Genomic DNA, 8,768 nt, shown 5'->3' with positions numbered 1-8,768 from the left:
GGCCCCTGTCAGTCACAGGAAAACTAATAGTTTCTAGTAATCTCCCCTCCTTCAGTAGCAGTTCTTCTTCTGTGGACTTTATATCTCAACCAACTTTAAGGTGTATTACTAACACCAACTAGACTGGAGTGTGGACCTTTCAAGTTTGCATTAAGGTTGTACTAATGGTTATTGATGAAAATGTGTAAAACGTAGATGCTGTCAATGAAAATCTGTGTTTTTTACCCCTAAAGCTCTGTCCCGATTCAGTCAGCTGGCATCACGAGCATAGTCGCGAAGCTAACGCTAGCTAGCTAACGTTACCACAGCCAGAGATATTAGCAAAATATGGCTAGATAGCTCATGTTCAAGCTAACATTAGCTAGCTACTTAATTATGCTAGTACAACCTATTTAACCTGAATGACCATCAAATTAATAATTCCTAACATTTGTTTCTTACAATTCTCATGGTTTTCAGTTAGCCAAAACACCCTTAGTCTGTCAAAATAACGTTAGCCATTCTCCACTCGTCAGCCACTCAGTCGCAATAGAACTAGAATACTATTCTGGCGGACTTCACGCGCTGGTGGCGGGAGAATTAACCCACTAGCTGGGTTAAATGTCCATAGCCCAACCTTAATAACCTAGCACCAACAACCCAACCTTGCTGTATTTATAGAAAACAACCCAACTATTGACTCATTGCCTGCAACACAGCATTTGGGTCATCCAAACAACCCAGCATGTTTTATAGTGTAACTTACATCTCACAGCCATGCATGCAAGAAGCCATGACCTGTCTTGTGCACACTCATTTCTCCATCCTCAGTTTGATTGAAGACCTCAAATCTGTATTTTTGCCTTGAAACTGATTGCTTCTAGAAAGAGAGAAGGAACAACAAATCAAATCAAATTTGATTGGTCACGTACACATGGCTAGCAGATGTTATTGTGAGCGTAGAGAAATGCTTGTGCTTCAAGTTCCGATAATGCAGCAATATCTTACTGAGGTCCTTTGTTACTTGTGTCCCCGCTCTCCGCTATAGTCCCAGCAAGATGTGTTTCTTTCTACAGCTTAGTCAGCTGAGGGACAGCAGTAGACTAGTCCATTCACTGATCCAGGAGACTGTGGCTGGCTGTTACATCCTGTGGTCATGCATTTGTGTAAAGGGAAGGGACGAAGTGTGTCCGAGTCCACGTCCACCCCATTCAAACACTTAGGGCTTCCCTGCCTAAGTGTGAGAATGGGCTTCCCGGAATCACTTCTTCACTGTTGACGTTGAGATTGGTGTTTTGCGGATACTATTTAATGAAGCTGCCAGTTGAGGACTTGCGAGGAGTCTGTTTCTCAAACTAGACATTCTAATGTACTTGTCCTCTTGCTCAGTTGTGCACCGGGGCCTCCCACTCCTCTTTCTATTCTGGTTAGGGCCAGTTTGTGCTGTTTAGGGAAGGGAGTAATACACAGCGTTGTATGAGATCTTCACTGAGATCTTCACTTTCTTGCCAATTTCTCACATGGAATAGCCTTAATTTCTCAGAACAAGAATATACTGACGATTTTCGGAAGAAAGATCTTTGTTTCTGGCCATTTTGAGCCTGTAATTGAACCCACAAATGCTGATGCTCCAGATACTCAACTAGTCTTAAGAAGGCCAGTTTTATTGCTTTTTTAATCGCACAACAGTTTCCAGCTGTGCTAACATAATTGCAAAAGGGTTTTCTAATGATCAATTAGCCTTTTAAAATTATAAACTTGGATTAGCTAACACAATGTGCCATTGGAACACAGGAGTGATAGTTGCTGATAATGGGACTCTGTACGCCTATGTAGATATTCCAATAAAAATAAGCTGTGTCCAGCTACAATAGTCATTTACAACATTAACCATGTCTACACTGTATTTTTGATCAATTTGATGTTATTTTACTGGACAATAAAATGTGTTTTTCTTTCAAAAACAAGGACATTTCTAAGTGACCCCAAACGTTTGAACGGTAGTGTAAAATATAATTAAAGTCCAAAAATGAATGTAGCGACTACAGATTGCCCCATGAAGTCTATCAAAAGTGTGCAAGTTTGAGTCCATTAGGCCTATGGATTTTTATCATTATAACCAGCGGGAATTAGATTGAGCAATAAAAGCCCCACTTTTATTCCATAGGCTGGGATCTGCACTATGCAGCTGTTGCAAGAGCGCATTTTTTTAACACTGGCTGTCCACTGGTTACAAAAACAATGATTGACAGGAAGCTTACACTTCTTGGATTCAACCATTATTGGGTTCAAATACACATTTAGATTTGTGAACAGCCATCCACAAGAACCACAATCTGTAAAGGCGCAAATTTCTAAATGAAAGAGCAGCAGTGTGATTCACATCAATGCGCTATGTAGATATCAGTGATATACGTATCGCCATAGACTACCCCACTGCTGCCGTCCCCTCCCCTCTGAAATCGGAGTAGATGGCCAGACTGAATTTACGAACGTAACCAAAATGGTTACTTGCATAGTGGAGTCTTTTGTTAACACATGTAGCTAGCTAGCTATACGGATAAACAATTAACCATAATCCCAGTTACTACATGAATCTGCAGGTATTTAACCAACCAGGTTCAATGTTAGCTAGCTAACATTAGGCTATAACTAGCAAAGCAAATGGCTCTGAGATACGAATAATAAAGTCATACACGCTAGCCAGCAAGCTAACGTTAGGTAGCTATCAGTACACTAACTTGAAATAACCTTTTTCTGTCAAAATTAGAAACATGTCATATCTGAAAATGTAGCTCGCTAGACTATCTTACCCATATACATCATGGATGGACGCATCTCCTGTCAGATGCCATTGTTGCCCTTAGTTAGAAGATGCTATCTGGAGACAGGTGTTTTCTCCATCTCCTTTGACATCATACTCGAATTCAATTGATTTCAAAACTCGGTCCTCCAGAAAGTGGAGAGCAACATCTATGCAGTTTTATTACCCAATAAAAAAAAATTAAAGCTGCGTTAACAGGATTACCTAGACATTCTGACCAGCTCAAATAGAAGCATGATATATGGCAGACAAATCCAAACCCATCTCTCAGCCAATCATGGCTAGCGGGAAGGTTGCTGACCTTTTCTGAGGCTAAACCAACTAGAATTACCTCTTAAGGATCGTACCCTTTTTTTTTCAATTTTCACCTAAAAAGACATACCCAAATCTAACTACCTGTAGCTCAGGACCTGAAGCAAGGATATGCATATTCTTGGTACCATTTGAAAGGAAATACTTTGAAGTGTGTGGAAATGTGAAATAAATGTAGGGGAATATAACACATTAGATCTGGCAAAATATAATACAAAGAAAAAACATACATTTAAAAGAAAAATTGTTCCATCATCATGGAAATGCAAGAGAAAGGCCATTATATGACTTAGGAGTCTAGGCACAATTTAGATTTTGGCCACTAGATGGCAGCAGTATATGTGCAAAGGTTTAGACTGATCCAATGAACCATTGGAACCATTACTGTTCAAAATGTTGTATCAAGTCTGCCCAAATGTGCCGAATTGGTCAATTGATACATTTTCAAGTAGATAACTGCAGAGAACATACAAAAATGACATGGTAATAAAACATTTAGGTTTACACACTCCCAGGAATGTCATAAATGATGAATAATTAGCTTTCCTTCAGAAAACACACTAACCTTCTAGCCAGACACAGCAGGGGTTCAAACTGTAGAACCCAGTTCCTAGATCTGAATATAAAAATAGATTTTTTTCAAACAAAACAATGAAAAAATGAAGCATGGGGACCCTCAGGAGGACACATCAGAGCAAGATTACTGAATGTAAGTACATTATTTACCTTCAGAGGTGAATGTATCAAACTAGTTGCCATGATACGTTTTTGTTGGTGTGCACTCTCCTCAAACAATAGCATGGCATTTCTGGACAGTGCAGTAAATTGGACAGTGCAGTTAGATTAACAATAATTTGAGCTTTCTGCCCATATAAGACATGTCTATGTCCTGGGAAATGTTCTTGTTACTTACAATGTCATGCTAATCACATTAGCGCACGTTAGCTCAACCTTCCCGCTCGGGGGGACACCGATCCCATAGAGGTGTTAACAATTGTATTCATCGATGGCATACAAGTTTGTTATTAAGGCACATGAAAGTACACATGTTTTTTGAAGGCATTTCTGCCAAAAAACACATTTTGATTACATTTTTTTTTAAAGCTTACGTTTAAACGGTTCTCCTGTGAAGTAGTGACCCGCGATGTACGCCTAGTTTCCTGAAATGGGTCACAAATAAGCATCAATCAGTGGGTCTTGCAATGGCTATACAGAGATGAACAGTTTACAGATGAGTATAGTGATGTGTCCTATAAGAAGCATTGGTGGCAAATCTGATGGCCGAATCGTAAAGAACATCTTGCAGTTTGAGAGCACCTTACCTGCCGAAATATAAATTACGTCTCCGTAATCTAGCATGGGTAGCATGGTCATCTTAATCAGGGTTAGTTTGGCAGCTAGGGTGAAAGAGGAGCTATTATGATAGAGGAAACCAAGTCTGATAGAGGAAACCAATCACGGCTGGTTGTGATACAGCCTGGAATCAAACCGGGGTCTGTGGTGATGCCTCTAGCACTGAGATGCAGTGTCTTAGACCACTGCATACCTCGGGAGTTCGACTAAATCTTGTACACATGAATTTTGTGTTGTAAATATGTGGTAGTAGTGTAGGGGCCTGAGGGCACACACTTCATATGTTGCGAAATCTGTTGTGAATGCATTGTAATGTTTTTAAAATTGTATAATTTTTATGGACCCCAGGAAGAGTAGCTTCTGCCTTGGCAGCAACTAATGAGGATCCATAATAAATACAAATAGTCAGGCAAGGACAGACTGGTATCAACAATGTTGTGTCTAAATGGCACCCTATATTATAGGGAATAGGGTGCAATTTGGGACACATCCAGCTGGATCAAGGTATTACAAGGATTAGCTCACCACCGCATGCCTCAAGGTCTTCAAAATGTCAAGCTAGGAGACTGACTAACTGACAGTGTTTACAGATTAGAAATCACTGTCACTAGAAACTCTATTGAAAAATGTATAATTTAATCTACTGACGAAGGGATAACATGTCAAAGGGGTACCAACTGAATGGTCCTCCAGTTACAAACAAAGTGTAATCACATAATCGCAAAGTGTAATCGCATAATTGATATCTTTGATAAGCGCTTCACAGTTACACAGTGAACATTAAAGGAGAACATAAAACACAGGTGACATTTTCTGCATACAAATGGCACATTAATCCTTGAATATATTGCACTACTTTTGACCAGGGTCAAAGTAAGTGCACTATGTAGGGAATAGGGTGCCATTTGGGATGTAGCAATGGACTGGAGATTTGATGACAGGTAAAACAGGAGGTAAAAACAGTGTTGTTTTACTAATCCGATCATTCTCATCTTTACAAGTTGTTCTGCCCACTCTTGTACACCCCATACTTGCTTTGTTTACATTGCTGTAACACCCCTCATGAAAATATGATTTTAATACAATTTCCATATCAGCTTATGGCCCACTAACACCTTGTGTGTGGGCTGATCTATTTGTGACCTACTGGGTATTGAACCCGTGTTGTCTGGTGTTATTTAAGACTGTTATCCCACTGAGCTAAGGCCTGCCGTTTTTACAAAAAAATACTGCAACTTTGTTGTCTCCACTGACCACACTGTCTTCTAACGCTGGCTGCAACACAGTCTTCCACAAGGAGTATCTGTTGAAAGGACCCCTTGGGAAAAACACGTTTTGACACCTCTTGGTGCAGAATCTGACTCAAGCAGATTACAATATCTTGTTACATTCAATCAGTAAACCTGATTGACTATTTTTTTCATGATTTCTAGCCAGCTGTCTCTGTGAGTGAGAAACTTCCCTCCTCTTTGGAGTCATGCGATACTGTAGCTAAGATGAACTTCTCTTCCTTCTCAAAACGAAAGCATCTATGTGCAGAGTGGACTCTACTTCCAATGATACATTTTCCGCTTTGAGAGGGACTGAAACCCCTTACACCAAAACTAACGGAGTCAATTCCACCACTGACCCGATGACTCCCACTAGTGAAACACTGTGCAATATTGCAGAAAGATATCCTCATCTCAGTTCGCAGGGCCTGGAATCGTTGCCATATGTGGACGCTGTGGTGACTGGCAGGCCACGACAGCCACTGAGAGTTTTGAAGCACAAACACCAGGAGATTTGGTTGAAATGTTAGTCAGAAAGGTTACGCGGCTGCTGACACCTCACCCAAAGGGTCCGACCTTTCCATTTGTGCCTTGGACACCAACTGCTGGTGGGCGAGTCCCGAGACACATGATGAGCCAGTGGGAGGGGGGGGGGGGTCTAGACTACGTGCGACACTGTATAAGGCCGCCCGATAAGGAAACAAATCAAGTTGTAAATGTCCCCACGAGATCGGAGAGGAGCCGACAAGCCCCTCAAAGGGGATAAGCTTAGAATACAGTTGAAGTCGGAAGTTTGCATACACTTAACCTATTTTTGGGTTGGTGGAGGGAGTCTAGAAGTGCATCTAGGAATCTTTGGGTTGCCCGAGAATTTATAACACAGCTTTTGATGATCCTTGGTTGGGGTCGAAGCAGATTATTTGTTGTAATTGCAAACGTAATAAAATGGTGGTCTGCGAGTCCAGGATTATGAGGAAAAATGTTAAGATCCACAATATTTATTCCACGGGACAAAACTAGGTCCAGGATATGACTGTGGCAGTAAGTAGGTCCTGAGACATGTTGGACAAAACCCACTGATGGCTCCGAAAGCCTTTTGGAGTGGGTTTTCCATGTGAATATTAACTTCTTGACGCGGTGATCCCTTGTTGACGCGGTCATCCCTGTCGCGGGATCATTTTCGTCAGCAACCACTGAATAGCATAGTGAAACAGTCAAATAATATTACTAAAAAATATTTATATTCATGAAATCACAAGTGCAATATTGCAAAACACAGCTTAGCCTTTTGTTAATCCACCTGTCGTCTCAGATTTTGAAATTATGCTTACAGCGAAAGCAATCCAAGCGTTTGTGTAAGTTTATCGATAGCCTAGCATAGCATTATGTACACTTAGCATCAGGAAGCTTGGTCACGAAAATAAGAAAAGCAATCAAATTAACCGTTTACCTTTGATGATCTTCAGATGTTTTCACTCACGAGACTCCCAGTTACACAACAAATGTTCCTTTTGTTCCATAAAGATTATTTTTATACCCAAAAATACCGATGTTTGTTTGTCGCATTATGTTCAGAAATCCACAGGAAAGACGGGTCACGAAAACGCAGACAGAAATTCCAAATAGTCTTCATAATGTCAACAGAAACATGTTTTTTTAATCAGGTAGTTTTTAAAATATATATTCGATAATATATCAACCGAGTGTGTAGGTTTTTCAATAACAGCTGGAGGAACAATGGCGGCTTTACTCTGTAGCGCAAAAACCCACCCAGAGAGCCCCCACCTATCCACTTACGCAATGTGATCTTTCACGCTCATTTTTCTAAATAAAAGCCTGACACTATGTCTAAAGACCATTGACACCTTAGTAAAGCCAGAGAAAAGGAATATGGTTGATATCCCTTTAAATGGAGGATAGGCATGCAAAGGAACAGAAGGGTTTCAAAACAAGAGGCACTTCCTGATTGGATTTTCCTCAGGGTTTCCCCTGCAATATCAGTTCTGTTATACTCACAGACAATATTTTGACAGTTTTGGAAATTGTGTTTTCTATCCTAACCTGTCAATTATATGCGTATTCCAGCATCTGGTCCTGAGAAATAGGCCGTTTACTTTGGAACGTTATTTTTCCGAACATAAAAATAGTGGCCCCAAGCTTCAAGGGGTTAAAGTCAAAAACGTGAAAAAAATGTGAATATTATCTGACTACAAGGTCCGATAGAATTTCATGTAACTCAGTGAAGAATGCTGTATACGGCCCAGGAGGCCTGTAAACAGTAGCTATAAAATGTGATTGAGTAGGCTGCAGAGATTTCATGACTATAACTTTTTTTGTCAATTGAATTCTGCTATCGCAAATGTTAGCAACACCTCCGCCTTTGAGGTATGCGTGGGTGATATGGTCACTAGTGTAACCAGGAGGGGCCTCATTTAACAAAGTAAATTCATCAGGCTTAAGCCATGTTTCAGTCAGGCCAATCAAATCAAGATTATGATCAGTGATTAGTTCATTGACTATAACTGCCTTGGAAGTGAGGGATCTAACATGAAGTAGCCCTATTTTGAGATGTGAGATATCACAATCTTTTTCAATAATGTCAGGAATGGAGAGGTCTTTATTCCAGTGAGATTGCTTAAGCTAACACCGCCTTGTTAAGTTTTGCCCAACCTAGATCGAGGCATATACACGGTCTAAATGGCGATATCTGAGCTGACTACACTGACTATGTTTTAGGCAGACTCCACTAAGCTGTCAGCCTGGCCTGCACTGTGCTGCCTGGCCTACACCCTATCTTATTATGGAGCTAGAGGAGTTCGAGCCCTGTCTATGTTGATAGATAAGATGAGAGCACCCCTCCAGTTAGGATGGAGTCTGCCACTCCTCAGCAGGCTAGGCTTGGTCCTGCTTGTAGATGAGTCATATTTCAGAAACAGTCTTCAACCAGCAATTAAGTTGTGAGACTCTGCTGTAGAGCTCATTACTCCCCCTAACTGGGAGGAGGCCAGAGACAATTACTCAATGCTGAC

Source organism: Oncorhynchus gorbuscha, linkage group LG14, assembly GCF_021184085.1.
Source record: "Oncorhynchus gorbuscha isolate QuinsamMale2020 ecotype Even-year linkage group LG14, OgorEven_v1.0, whole genome shotgun sequence".
In the NCBI taxonomy this organism is placed as follows: domain Eukaryota; kingdom Metazoa; phylum Chordata; class Actinopteri; order Salmoniformes; family Salmonidae; genus Oncorhynchus; species Oncorhynchus gorbuscha.
The sequence above is the reverse complement of the archived record's forward strand: the minus strand, read 5'-3'. Positions refer to the sequence as shown.